Genomic DNA, 14,197 nt, shown 5'->3' on the forward strand with positions numbered 1-14,197 from the left:
CTCTGGAAAACAGTGTGGAGGTTCCTCAAAAAACTATCCATAGAACTCCCTTATGACCCAGCAATAGCACTGCTAGGGATTTACCCAAGGGATACAGAAGTGCTGATGCATAGGAGCACAGGTACTCCAATGTTTATAGCAGCACTGTCAAAAATAGACAAAACATGCAAAGAGCCTAAATGTTCATCACCTGATGAGTGGATCAAGAAGATGTGGTATATATACACAATGGAGTACTACATGGCAATGAGGAAGAATGAAATCTGGCCATTTGTAGGAAAGTGGATGGACCTTGAGGGTGTCACGCTAAGTGAAATAAGTCAGGCAGAGAAGGACAGATACCATATGTTTGCACTCATAGTTCTAACAGGAGAACAGGAGAAACCTAATGTAGGACCAGGGGGAGGGGAAGAAGGAAAGAGAGTTGGGGAGAGAGAGGGATGCAAAACTTGAGAGACTGTTGAATACTGAAAACGAACTGAAGGTTGAAGGGGGAAGGGGGAAAAGAGGTGGTGGTGATGGAGGAGAGCACTTGTGGGGAAGAGCACTGGGTGTTGTATGGAAACCAATTTGACAATAAACTACTTTAAAAAAAAGAATGGAAAAAGAAAAAGGCAGATTTGGTGGTATAGACCACAGTCTACATGAAAGTGGCCTAGACAAGAACACAAGGTAAGGAAATCTCAGTTCCATCAAGGAAGACCTACAGAGTTGAAGTAGGAGGACAAAACTATTAGTGGTGCATTCAGATTTCTGACAGGAGGGATGAACGTAAGTGAGAAGGAACTTATTTTGATAGGGTATGGACTTCACTTTCTGGTCACTTGGGATTCTTACATAGTGTGATAGGATTTTAAAACTTTCTGCAGCTACAGTTTATCCCCCTGCCTAAGGACTAAGAAAGAGTTAAGATGGGAACCATTGGGATGGTCATGATGGAGGCTAATGAGTCCTTCACAGAGACTGGGGTGGACTCCCCAGCCTAAGATGTCTGAGGAGAACCTACAAGAGACTCAAGAATGTATAGTGCCACTGAGAGCCATAGAGAGGGCTGTCAGAACAGATGTGTTACCAGTTCTGATCAAGCTAAGAGAGACCAGATGTTGAGTTATATTAGGGGCTGATTAGCATTGGAGCCAGTGGAATACCAGTAATGGAGGAGCCGGAGGGCAGGGTGGAGACATTGTTTAGATCCAAGGACTCTTCTGCTCTGAGCTCATAAGGTCCCTTGAGTCTTGATGGTTATCTCTCCTACATACTTCTTGAATCTCTCTTTCTATATCTGGAATAGGAACCTTCATTTCTTGCCTGAAGTCCTGTAACAGTAATTAGTTCATGTCACTCTAGGCTGGAGGTTGCTTGCAACCTATTTATAACACTGGTCAGACTGAGCTTTCCTTCTTTTCAGACTGATTTTTTAAAACCAAAGATCAGATTATGTAACTTACCATTGAATACACTTCAGAGGCACCCTTGATTTTCCTCAGAAAGCCAGATTCCTTCATATGGTTTGCAGGACCCTTCAGAACTTGCTGGTTCCTCCAGACTCATCTCTTTGCCTCTCCTCCACTTTTCTTTATACTCTCACCCTTTTTAATATTTAAAATTATACTGGAGGACATGGATTAGGTGATAGTTTTTCTGATTCTCCCTTGAGATGAATGTATCCCTCAAAATATCGTTTGTTCTCCTACATGAGGCCAAGACCAGATGATGACAGTAAGCAAGTGAATCCCCAAAGACAGATAAGGATGAAGAGGCAACATATACTTTTCCAGGTTCTTCTCAACAACTCACTAATCAGGGAAGTCACTGTACTCTCCTGGGAAAAGAATGTGAGGGGATGGGACCAGTAACCAGGAGTATTATGCTGGTATTGGAACCATAACGCCATGGGATGAGACAGCCTTATCTCCAAACCTCCTCAAAAGAGGGAGGACTCACTATGTTCAATGTCATATCACTACCACCTAGCAGAGTGATTGGCATGAGTTAATATCTATAGTAAATATTCATTGAATGAACTATCTTCAATAGTTTTGATATAGGACTACATTTATAGAAGAGCTAGGCCAAATGACTTGAGATTTCCTTTCAGTGTCATGAGCTAAAGGATTAACTTCTGAGTAATTGCATTTTTTTCAGAATGTGTTACCATATGGAGATCACAGTGTAATGTCCTATAATTTAATCTAGTCAGCATGCATTGTCTCTTTGTCTTGTCCACTGATTTTGAAAGATTTTGAATTTGAATATCAAGAAATTTCATATAAACCTATGGATCTTCATTGTATCTTCAAAACTCATAAGTATGGTAAAATGGGCTTATATTTCCAAACACTATACGCAGGGTGTTTGAGATTTGAACAGCAGTTGACTCTCTACATGGAGTATACCCTTTCATGCATTCTAGTGTTTAACCTCCACCTCCTGCCCCCCCCACCTGCCCCCACCTTACTGCTCTATATTTACTTTCATTCTATCTGGTTATATTTCCTGCCTGGTCCTATAACTGTTGGAATTTTTTATTCTTATGCAGAGTATAAGAAAAACTTCATGTTTTATCTCCCTGTTTGAAAATTCAATGGTTGTAACCAATAGACTTCAAAGCTATGGGATAGGTCTTCAAGAATGCGTTAAAATTGATTTGACTTGAAAATATTTATTCATTAGAATCTCTTCATTTCTCTTCATTTATAAAAATCTTTAAGGAACCTCATCTATTGCATAAAGCAAGGTGTATTTCATAATGGAAAAATTACTCAATTCCAGAACTTAGTTCTCTTGTTGTTTGTAGCTTGTCCCTAGTGAGTTAAGACCTTCCTTTGCCTAACAATTTGTCTGAAAGGTAGTATTGCTATTTTTATAAAATGAGGGCAGTGATTCACATTGGCAGGAGTAAATGGTATGTTTGCAAAACACTTTGAGTTTCTCGTTTCAAAGAGTCTATACAAATTTTCTGAAAGGAGTAAGGAGATAATTGTGATCCTATGAGCATAGAAATTCACATCACACATGAGGAGGCAAGATGAGTATTTATAACAAAAGCATTCACAAGGATTCGTGTAATTCAGAACCAAGGTAAAAGGGTCTCGTGTCAGAAACAGCACTGTTAGAAAACAGATCATTATAGAGGTTGTTTAATTAATTCTTTACCGTAAAGAGAAATGCCATTGACACTTCATTATTTTGATACTGAAACCACAATTGGGAGCTTTCAAAATATGTATGTGAAACCACAAATGGATCCCCTCAGTTCTTTGTGAAGGGAGCTTTTTTCTTTCTATTTGAAAGCACTATCTGTGGGGATGTCCTTGTAGTTCTTCCCTAATACATTTTCACACTCTGTTCCTGGGGGTCTGTGTTGGTACGAATGATTAATTGTGGTTTTCATAATTGAGGAAATCATATCCTCAGAATAGGAGGGGAAAATAGGATGAAAAAGCCAATAACTTACTAAAATTATTTCATCCAAACCAAATGGTGTACGTTACTGGGAGAAAAGAGTCTTAAAATAACTGCTATTTTATAGAAGAAAGAAACAAGCTCAAATCCAAGGCTCTGACTATTTTTATAGTTTCTACTTACTTGTTTGAGATGGTGAGTTTTCTATAAGTCTTTTCATTAAAAAGATAGATATTTAGGATGACGAAAGTGATTTTAAAATTATAAATTTATTTTATTAAGCTCTTTTTTTAAACTTATGTTTAAATTATTAGTCTGATCATTTCCGTGCAATGGTTCTTCAAATGTATTTTTGCTCTATGATTTAGGAAGGCAGTTGAAGATACCAAGATTCTGTCTTCACATTTATATTTTCTTTTCCCTTCCCTTGGATTCAATTTGGCTCTTAAAAGAGTCTTTACTAGTTGCATGACTGGTAGAAATACACTGTATAAAGTATTGCCTTAAGAGTGATATGGGCAAGCATTAATAAATGACAGTAAAAAGAAAGTAATCAAGATTTTTGGCACACATTATCACACCTTCAATCATGAGATATATTTTAATCATACATTCTGTGTTCAGTATTGAAAACTGGGCTGAAAGTGTTACAAAATAGCAGAAGTGTCCTGGCAAGAGCCAAACTGGGGAGTGAATCCAGTTAATGAGTGAATTTTGTAAAGTGATCTGTATTTTTTAAGTACAGTTCAACATAGCATAGTATACAAATAACTTTGTTTGAAAAATACTAAAATAACTAAAGGAAATATGTCATTTCAGGTGCTTTATTCTATGCATTATATTGACTTGAACTAGGTGTCCTAAAAGTTTACTGTACCATTGTTGATACAATTAAGACAAATTAATAATCCACTTAACATTCCAAAAAACTTGGAGATTGTTGAAGTCCTAAATTATTAACTAAAGTACAAACTGTTAGTTCAGGAAGTTCTGACCTCTGTTCTTTCCCTCACACCCATGTATTCATATATGGCATAGTTTGGGGCATTTCATTGGATCTAATTTAGTAAAACACCCAATTCTTCCTTGTAGAAACAAATAGTAACTCAATTAAAGTCCATTAAAATCGAGCACCTCCGGTGCATACAGCCATGTGCTGATCTTAGGATACGAGATAAACCAGACAAAACCGCCTCAAGGTAATCCAGGATGCAGAACAAAGCAAGCTAGAGATTAAAACAGAGTGATAAGTGCTGTGGTCATAGATGAACTGTCACCAGGAGATAATGAAAGTCTTCTACAGAAGACACTCCTCGGTGACTCACAAAGGTTATGAAGATGTTAAAGAAAAGGCAGAGAGAATAGCAGTGACAGTGGTCAGAGGTGGGAGAGAATGTGTCAGTTGCCAATTCTGGGAAATAAAGATTCTTCAGAGGGTATTGTGAGGGAGAAGATGAGAGTTTGGCCAGGTCACGGGAGGCCTCTCCCTCCTGTATCCTCTGAATCAGGGAACAGTGCAAAACAGCTTTCAAACCTGGAATCCTGGGGTTATCTTTGGCTCTGTACTTGCTGTCCCCTCCCACATCGAATGGTTTAAAACACGTTCTCAGTTCTACCTCCTTGAGTATCTGCACAGATCTGATTCCTTTTCTCTCACATATTTCTGTTGCATTAGGGGGAAAAACTTAATTTTTGGTTTTCTTTTTTGTTTGTTTGTTTGTTTTAGCGGTAATTTTCTCTAATTACTTTTAAATTGTCTCTTTTTCTTTGATTTTTCAGAGATTCAATTATAAAGTGCCAGGATATAACTTTCTTTGAACTTTTCCTGCTTGAGGCTATGTTTCCTTGAATTTGTGACTCAATGTATTTCTTCAGTTTTGTGAAATTCTTGGTCGTAGTCTCTTCAAATATTGCTTCTGTGCTATACTAAATCTCCTCCTCTTTTGGGACTCCAATTACATGTATGTTTTTCCTTTTCACTGTGCCCCACATGTCTCTTATGACCCTTTCTGTATCTTATGTCGTTTCTTCTTTCCATTAGTTAGTCTGGGAATTTCCTCATGAACTTTTTTCAAATTCATGAGTATTCATTAGCTGTGTCCATCTATTTTTTTTTTTACCCACCTTTTGCTTTCTTAATTGAGTTTTGGTTTTATTTATTTTAACATTTCCATTTGGTGTTTTCTTGCAGACATCAGTTCTTAGATGGAATTATTATTCTTTTCATCTGTTTTCTTGAACATAGAAATCATAGATATAAAATTCTGGGTGCGTGGTTGGCTCACTCAGAGAAGCATGTTATCCTTGATCTCAGGGTCATGAGTTCAAGCCCCACATGAGGTTCAGAGATTACTTAAATAAAATTAAAAAAAAAATCCCTTATTGTGGTTTTGACTTGTATTTCTCTAATTAAGAGTGATGCTGAACATCTTTTCATGTGTCTGTTGGTCATCTGGATGTCTTCTTTAGAAAATGTCTATTCATGTCCTCTGCCCATTTCTTCATTGGATAATTTTGTTTTTGGGGTTTTGAGTTTGAAAAGTTCTTTATAGATTTTGGATACTAACCCTTTAACTGATATGTTATTTGCAAATATTTTCTTCCTTTCCTTTAGTTGCCTTTCGGTTTTGTTGATTGCTTCCTTCTCTGTGTAGAAGACTTTTATCTTGATGAGGTCCCAGTAGTACATTTTTGCTTTTGTTTCTCTTGCATCTGGAGACACGTCTGATGGAGCCACTCTGGAAAATAGTACAGGGGCTTCTCATAAAGTTAAAAAAAGAACTACCCTATGGCACAGCAACTCCACTACTATGTGTTTATGCAAAGGATACAAAAATGCCGATTCAAAGGGACATATGCACCCCAGTGTTTACAACAGCGCTATCAACAACAGACAAATTATGGAAAGAGCTCGAATTTCCATCAACATGATTAATGGATAAAGAAGATGTGGTACACACACACACACACACACACACACACACACACACACACTAGAATATTACTCCAGCATCAAAAAGAATGAAATTTTGCCATTTGCAAGAATATGGTTGGAACTAGAGTGTATTATGCTAACCACAATATGTTAATAAGAGAAAGAAAAGTATATAATTGCCCTCATATATGAAATTTAAGAAACAAAACAGATGAACATGGGAAAGGGAAGGAAAAATAAAAACAGAGAGGGAGGCAAACCATCAGAGACTCTGAAATATAGAGAACAAACAGGGTTGCTGTGGGGAGATGGGTGGGGAATAGGCTAAGTGGGTGATCATCATTAGAGGGGTGTTTTTTGAGGTGAGCACTGGGTGTTATATGTAAGTTATGAATCACTAAATTCTACTCCTGAAACCAATACTACACTATATGTTAACTAACTTGAATCTAATTAAAAAGACAAAGCCAAACAGTGGTGTTTGGGTAGCTCAGTCAGTTAGGCGTCTGACTTTGGCTCAGGTAATGATCTCATGGTTCATGGGTTTGAACCCCTCTTAGGGCTCTGTGCTGACAGCTCAGGGCTTGGAGCTTGCTTCATATTCTGTGTATGTCTCTCTCTCTGCCCCTTCCCTGCTTGTCTCTCTCACTCAAAAATAAACAAATATTAAACAAACAAATAATAAAAAATAAAATAAAAACTTCTAATACTGTTTCTAATTTATTTCTCTTGTCTCTTTCAGCCCCATGTTGCTGTCCCTTTTGTATCTTGGTTTACCTGGTTTTTATTAGACCCTTAGAAATCGTGTATGAAAAATTCTAGAATGTCTAATTGGTAATATTTTTCTTTTTAATGGATTTGTTTACTTTCTAGCAGAAAGTGTAGGTATATGCTATGTTAATTTAATCAAGGAGTGCGACAAGTCAAGACTGGCTTCCAAACTTGTTAAGACCTTGTCTATATTTCTGATTTGCTCTTAGAGAGTACTCCTTTGGGGATCCCAGCTAGAAGTTTCGGATGTTTACCAAGGTTTTTCTTTTGGGATTTTTTGGGGGTTTTTTTTGTTTGTTTGTTTTGTTTTGTTTTACTGTCCCTCAAGTCCAATTTTTCCTCTCTCCAGCACTGTGATATTACTAGTAGCTCTGTTCAGGTCTGCAGGTCCACAGCCCCCTGACAGTTGCTTTATGCTTTCCTTCTCAGACCCTCAGTCTGCACTGTTTTTGATTTGAATGAATGTCTTGGTGGATAAAGAGGCTCAGGCTATTTGGCTTACTTGCCTCTTCTACCCTTCTTTCTTGTGTCTTGAACCCTCTTAGACCCATTATGCCTACTGATTTCTTTGAATCTCATCTTCCAAACAAACGTACTACTTCCCATTGCCTAAACATGCTCCTCACATCTTCTTTTGTTTCCCTCATGTGGCTCCCTCCACTGAGACAACTCCTATGCTAGTATGTTAGCCTAATTGTTAAACATGTAGTACTTGTGTTAAGAAGGGTGAGTGGTAGGGCGCATGAGTGGTGAGCTGTGGGGCTCAGTCCGTTAAGTGTCTGACTCGCGGTTTCGGCTCAGGTCATGATCTCACGGATTGTGAGTGCAATCCCCGCATCCGGCTCCATGCTGACTGTGGGGAGTCTGGGATTCTCTCTCTCCCCTCTCTCTCTGCCCCTCCTGTGCTCTCTTTTTCTTAAAATAAATAAACTTAAAAAAAAAGAAAAAGAAAAAAAAAAAAAGAGAGTGGTGACTTCTCTGAGAATCTGACCCCAAATAGACACCCTCTTTGAACTGTCTCCATACCTAGTACATAATTTTTTCATAGCAATTCATTGAGATATTTGTTTGCATATGAATATAAAACCATCCTCTCTTGGGATTTTACTGATCTGCAAAATCCTTGAGGGAAGGACTGTTTTCATCTTTGTATCCTTAGTACCTTAGACCTATATGGCTTTTATTTACTTCTTTATACTGAGGTTTATAGCTCTATGACAGTTACCTGATAATTTATATTCTCAAAATGCTCCTTAACTCAATTTGCTAATTCTTCTCAGTATAGTTAATTTACATAATCTATCAAAATCCAAAAGCACCTAGCTTTTTGACTGCAAGTCTGAATCCTTAATACTATCATCCTATATGAGAAACAGGTAGACTTTCTACACAATTTTGCTCTTGATAATTTTTGTAGCCTGTTTCACCTAATTAGTAAGATTACTGGGAGCAATTTAAATTTTTCTGCAGAATTTGTTCATTTATCATGAGACACTACCCCCTTAGAGAGGAACCAAATATAAGTTGAGTTTAATGGGTCTTATGATTTAAAGCCTTTTCCCTAATATCTTTGTAAGAAATTAATACTAATACACTTTTTAGGAATAAATTCTGATCTTAGAACCTGATAATCCAAATCATATATAGTCAATTTCTCTGTACTCTTAGGAGAGTACAGATAATACCTGTCTTATTCACTACTGGATTCCAGGAGATTTTCACTTGGCACATAGTAAGTTCACCGTATACTTTTGTCGAATTGATGACTAAATCAATGATAAAATATCGGATTCGAGTTCTCTAGTCATTAACACAGTGGTAATAAGAATTTCCCTCTAACCTTTCAGTTACAGAATTATCAAGAGTCCTGAAGAAGCAACTGAATGTGATGGATAATTTCTTTCAGAAACAAGATCAACTATAAAAATCCAAATCATTGTTTAAGCATATATAATTTAGTATTTTTATAGATAATTCCAAGCCACTTCATCTAACATGCTATTTCATCTTTTAATATTATTCTTTTTCAACAATGAAGCTGTTTGCAGGAACCTTACGAAAGTATTTATAATGGAGTTGGTTGATTGGTTGTTCCAGCCATCAAAGATTTCAGGGCCAAGGTCAACTGTTCTTTGCTTTCTGGTACTTAAATTTGTAATTTCGATAGAATACTTGCTGGAACATTTAAAGAGATCCCTAAAGAAATATTCCTTAGAAAGCTTTGCTCTATTCTGTAATTGCTTCTGTAACAAAGATATAAATCAAAGATATAGATTACTTTCATAACAAAAATTTCAACTTCTTATTTATCTGGAATCTGAAAGCTATAGAGATGTTCAGTGAATAGCGTAACACATTTCTTCCAGGCACCTTAACCATCTCAAACTGTATCAGCTTTGATGGGTGCTAAGAATGTTCGGAAGCTGGCCGTCGCAATCACCTGCGCACTGATCGATATCAATCCCGATCTCAATCAATCTATGTAGTACAGATTCTTAGGCCTCATCTGCTGAGATACTGGTTAAGGCTTACACAATTTTTATATATTTAAAGGATTTAGATAAAACAGAGTTTTGTGAAATAATAAAATCATAATGCAGAGGAGGATTTCACTCCGCTCTAATCCATCTCAAATTTCCAGCAGAACCACCAAGCCCTCACAGGGAGGTGAAACTCTCTCCCTTGTATAAATCCTACAGAAAGCTACTAACCAATTTTTCTTTACAATGTATTTTACTGTCTTTTATCCACTTTAAGATTAGCACCTTATAATAGTATACATTACATGTTTTCAGGTGAGAGCAGAATGTTTGAAATTAAGAGATGAAAACCCTTCCCCCCCCCCAGATATGTTCATTTTAGTCAGTGTCCATGTTAATGGCACTGTCTGACCATTTTAGGTCTACTCAAGAATATCCACAAACATGTATCAGCTGGTAAAGTACAGATTTGGGAAGAGCTTTTTGCCTCTTTGTTCTCATAGTTATTGTCCCACACAAGCCTGTGAAAGCATCTATGCTTTGGCTTGTTTACTGTGCATGCTCAATGCCTACAAATGCAAACAGATTAGGAAAATAGGTAGCCATTCCTTTTAGCAGGGCTTGTGAGTACCACACAAATTGCACCTCAAATGCCTTCAGGTGTGGAAAGAACTGCATCTCCTTTTGTGTAATTGTGAGGCCAATAATTAGCTTCAAGCTAAAGAGAGCCTAGCAAGACTTCCTCTCTGATCAGACAGAGAGATAAGAATGAAACACTACCTGACAGAATCTGTCCATGGTCCTCAGACAAAATGACAATTTTAATGGACTGATAAGCTCATTTACTCTAAAGGTGAAGGAAAACCCTTAACAATGAAACATTCCCAAGAACCAGAGAATTTAAAGCAAGTATCAAACATATTTATTGCACTTATTGAATGACAGGGAAATTGGTAGATAAGGGGCAATGAGCCAGCAGATACATAACAAAAGGCATCCTTTTTTTTTTCTCTATGCTCTGGAACACAGATGGAGGGGAAATCTGGGGTCTGGAGTTATGGTTGAAGAGGGTGCATTGGAAAAGGAGTGTGGAGCATGTTACAGAAATTGGAACTGCTAACTTCCTTCGTTGGAGCATGTCTGCAGGCAGTGTTTGAAACTTGCACTGGGGAGGGGCTGTTTTGAAGCTGATCTAAAAAGGAGGCTCAATGGCCATGACCCCTGGTTGTGCTGGGGATGCCTTGTTGAAACACCATGTCACTAAGGAGCAGTCTCCCATCAATAGCTTTCTGGGTCTCACACTCAGAAACTTACAGTGGAAATAGAATACTTCTGCTCTTTTACTGTGCACATGAAAGGACCAGAAGAGAGGTAGGAGTGTTCTGATCCTTTAAAAGAAGCTCCCAAGCACTTTACTGTCTTGAAAAACCCTTGTGAAGTTTCCTACTAGCTCATGCATTGAGTGTCATTGTGCCCAGTGCATTAACTCAGAGCTGCTCTGCACTTCACTTGCAGCCTGGGTGTAGGGGTGCCTGGGTGACTCAGTCAGTTAAGCACCTGCAGCCTGGTTGAAACAGCCACCTTTGTGCGCACTTTGTGCCAGGAGCCCTATTCTCCAGCCTGGCAGCAGCATGTCAGCCAGAGCAATGGAAGTCAGTACTTAACATGGGTTGACAATAAGTTGGTAGTCAGAGAGAGTCTCCGTTCTATTCCCTGCTTTTCTGTAGTCTTTTGTCCCAAGCAAATCACTTTGCTTCCAGGCCCTCCGCTTCTCTAACTGCAAGTCAAGGGTGCTGGACTGGTTGAATGTTAAAAGTGTCATCAGTTTTAAACCAGCTCTGATTTTATTTCTGGAATTATTGATACTGACCAGAATTCTCGGATCAAAAATGTAAGATAGTTTTGAATAGAAATTTAAAGAGTGTTTTTGACACTCACACCAGGAGAGACAGTGGCTGAGCTGTTTGCAAGACCAGTGCTCTAACCCCTGAGCTATGGAGGGAGCCACCGTGGCTGAGCTGTTTGGGGAAGCAAATCCTTCTAGTATCCCTGCAAGGTATTCTCCATTGTTTTGCAGGATTTAGTCCAGGGAGGAGAGATGAGCATTTAAGCTGAGTGACTGGGCTAGCTAGCATCAGAGTGGAGGGATAAGGTTTGTTGAATAAAAGAGTTTGGCAGGCAAGACCGTTACATTTTTATCTAACCAGCTCCCTGGATGTGTTCTTTACCTTTCATATTCTTCAAAATTTTTCATTATCATGAAAGTTATTTATATGATTAGTTTAAAGATCAAATTGCTCTGGAAGCCTTATTCTAATAAATTATACAGCAGTTCCTGGTTCCCCCTTCCTCTACTGTGGATTCCAACTCTTCAAGCCAGTTGCCTTCCACTCTTCACCTCTCCTGACACCTGCTTCCATTTTTCCATTGAAACTTTTATGGCTACAACTTCATTATGTGAGTAGAAAATGACAGAACAGATAAATCTACCCCTTTTTAAAGATCTTTTTTCTTCTTCTTTTGCTTAGACTCGTTCCGCAGCCTGCTGCTGGCTTGCTCCAGGCACTACAGGCTGCTCTTTAGACTTATTGCTGCCATCCTAGGGCTTCCTTCCTTGCTGTCCTAGGAATTTCCTGCACTTCTTTCCTGTGCTGGATGCCCTGATTACCGAACCCCCCCCCCCCCCCCCCCCCCCCCCCCCCCCCCCCCCCCCCCCCCCCCCCCCCCCCCCCCCCCCCCCCGCCACCCTGCAATCCTCTTGAGTCATTCTTTAATTTAAAGACTCTCACAGGCTCAAGTAAGCCCCTGGGAAAGTGCCCATTCTCTTGGCCTTTATAGATTTAAGCACTTTTATTCTTTTTGCTCTCATTTTAGTCAGGTTTCAGAAGAAAACAGAGATTAATATGTCTATTCAATCTGATTCACTCAACCAATAAGAGGCAGGCCAGTGATTTCATTGTAATATATATTTTTTAATGTTTATTTATTTTGAGAGAGAGAGAGAGGCAGAAAGAAGGGGACAGAGGATCTGAAGCAGGTTCTGTGCTGAGACCAGAGAGCCTGATGCGGGGCTCAAACTCACAAACAAAATTGTGAGATCATGACCTGAGCCAAAGTTGGACGCTTAACTGACTGAGCCCCCTCTTTGCAATATTAAACTCAACTTTGGATAAATGTCACATCAGTGCAAAGTGAATAAGACTTGCTCTACCCATTGGGGATGTTGTCATGTTGATTTCCTCATAAACAATGGCATGATTTTGCTCAAAATTACTTACATGTTAGATTGTTTTCTGCGTTTTCTAACCTCACACCAAAATTATACTCAGTGCTTTCTGCCCTCAAACCTATCTCTTCTCTTTTATCTCACAGACATTAATAGCAGTCATTCATACAATTAATCTGATCTTAAATCTCTCAGGCATCTTTGGCTCCTCTTGCTCTCCAACTGTCCATGTTCAGAAACACAGAAACCTTTCCATCCTACCTTTTTGCATGTGGTCTCACCTTTTTTTTCTTTTTTTTTTTTAAGTTGGAAATCTATAAACCTATTAACCACCTTTCCTTATAGGTTGTTTGTAGGATCAGTTTTTAACCAAAATGATGTAGATGCTTTTTTTTTTTTTTTTTTTTTTTGGCAAACAGTTGTTTCAAGATGCCATTGTGAGGCCATTTTCAGAGTTGTTCTCTCTATTTTTATTTGAGTGTGGTTGAAACAATGTTACATTGGTTTTAGGTATACAACTTAGTGATCTGAAAAGTTCACACATTACATTATGTCCACAGTGTAGCTACCATCTGTCCCATCACTATTACAGTATCATTGACTACATTCCTTCCGCTGTGCCTTTTATTCCCATGATTTATTCATTGCATAAGTGGAAGCCTTTGTCTCTCTCCTCTTCACCTATCTTGCCCAACCTCCTGCTTCCCTCACTTCTGGAAACCATCAATTTGTTCTCTGCATTTGTAGTTCTGACTCTCTTCTTGTTTGTTTATTCATTTGTTTAGTTGTTGTTGTTGTTTGGATTTTACTTATGTATGGATTCATAAGGTATTTATTTTTCTCAATCTGACTTATTTCACTTAGCAAAATACCCTTTAGGTTTATCTATGTTGTCTCAAATGTCATGATTTCATCCTTTTTTATGGCTTTGCAATATTCCATTATATATATCTTGCTTTGCTTATCCAATTCTATATTAATGGGCACTTTGGGTGCTTCTGTATCTTGGCTATTGTAAATAATGCTGCAGTAAACATTGGGGTGCATAGATTTTTTTCAAATTAGTGTTTTTATTTTCTTTGGATAAATGCCCAACAGTGGAATTATTGGATCATTTAGTATATCTATTTTTAATTTCTTGAGGAATCTCCATACTGTTTCCTACAGTGGCTATACCATCAACAGTGCAGGAGTGTTCCTTTTTCTCCACATCCTCGCCAATACTTATTTCTGAATCATTTTGATTTTAGCTTTTCTAACTGGCATAAGGTGATTTTGCAGTTTTGATTTCCCTAATGATTATTGATGTTGAGTATTTTTTCATGAGTCTGTTGGCCATCTGTGTATCTTCTTTGGAAAATTGTCTATTCAAGTCCTCTA

The sequence above is a fragment of the Suricata suricatta genome, chromosome 7 (genome assembly GCF_006229205.1).
Source record: "Suricata suricatta isolate VVHF042 chromosome 7, meerkat_22Aug2017_6uvM2_HiC, whole genome shotgun sequence".
In the NCBI taxonomy this organism is placed as follows: Eukaryota; Metazoa; Chordata; class Mammalia; order Carnivora; family Herpestidae; genus Suricata; species Suricata suricatta.